This window comes from Charadrius vociferus, unplaced genomic scaffold, assembly GCF_000708025.1.
Source record: "Charadrius vociferus isolate BGI_N301 unplaced genomic scaffold, ASM70802v2 scaffold260, whole genome shotgun sequence".
NCBI classification, from domain to species: domain Eukaryota; kingdom Metazoa; phylum Chordata; class Aves; order Charadriiformes; family Charadriidae; genus Charadrius; species Charadrius vociferus.
Window position 1 is genome coordinate 905,931 of NW_009646410.1, and position 1,525 is coordinate 907,455.

Genomic DNA, 1,525 nt, shown 5'->3' on the forward strand with positions numbered 1-1,525 from the left:
GGGGTGAGGTGGTTGGGGGGGGGGCACGGAGTGGGGTGTGGGAGGCCCTGGGGCGGGTGCCAGGGGCTGATTTGGGCAGGTCGGTCCCAGCTCTTTGGGGCAGCGGTGGGGGACAGTGTGCTCCCACCTGCACCCCACACCTTCACAAGCTGAGCAGTGGTGGATGGGCATAAAAGTGAAGATGCATCCGGCATTTTTTATCTACTCTCTAGTTTTTGCACCTGCGAGGCTTCAGATTTTTATCTTCTCAAAAGTGCTAAAAAGTTTTATAATGTATATACATAATTGGGTTTTTTTGAATGCTGTTAGAGCAGCACACACGTGTTTCCAGGTCTGTAAAAGAGACGCTGAGGTGGAAGGGGGATGCAGGGGGGTGAAGAACGTGTGGGAATCCTCTAGCTCTTACTCCTGTTGGAGCTGTCAGGTTGGCTTGACAAGAAGCGTGTGTGTTTGAGAGGGACAGGGATTGCTATTTCTGGCAGCAGGAAAATGCACGGGCAGGGATGGGGCTGTCATTTGCGCTGGTGTTTTGACAGGAGCTGACTATCTTTTGTTTAAAACTGTGGGTGAAGTCAAAATGGGTGTTTCAAAGCTGATATAAAGATGGCGTGTGATTGAGGATCTGAGCTGGATCCCATCTAGATAATCAGCGCAAAATCAGGAAACTCAATCCTCAGGAAACAACCAGGTCCCGAATGCTGATGGTCCATCTGCCCTGGCTGCGGCTGAGCAGCGCTTGGGGGCCAAGGAGGGCTCCTCCACGCTTTGTTTTAATCACATCTCTGTGTCCTGAGGTTCTGGTCTGCTTCCCCCATCCAAACTCAGCTGAAAACAGGATGCTTTAAGGAAAAAAAACAGGACTGTCAGAGGCGAATCATGCCATCTGGTGACCTGAATTTCTAACAGGGAACAGGTAAATGTTTGTGATTTGTAGCCAGAGGGATGGTAAAGTATCCAAAGCAGGATGACTCATTTTACCAACTGTTGTCAAACATGTCGGTGTTGTGCTGGTAACACACGCCAAGGACGGTGTCATTGTGCGGCGAACAGAGAGGCTGGGAAAGGAGTTTGGAGGTCACCAAGTTGAAGCCAGACCCATCTAAGAGGACACTTCTCTGGTTTTGCTTCATTCCTGTGTTACCTGATGCAGACATCCAAAGGGCCTTGGTAAAAAGCAGAATGATCTTCACTTGGGTGGATGGAAACAGCTCTCCCTGGCAGGCAGGGCTTGGGATGACAAGGTCTTACTTTGGCGTGACCAAAGGAGAGCCAAGCTTTTGACATTTAAGCTGGAGACATGAACTGCCTCCGTACTGATGGTGGCTTGGAGAGCCAGCTCACCCTGTTTGGTGGTGGTGGTCACTGGTGAGCAAGGGCTGTAAGGAGCCAACCCTGAAATGTGATGGAAAAGCTGATGTGTCCGAGGAGCTGATCACTCCTTGTGTGAGTGAGGGCACAAGCCATTAATGCAGGAGCAAGTTGGGGCTTTGAGGGACCTTCCAGAAGGTCTCAGCTCCTGTAAGAG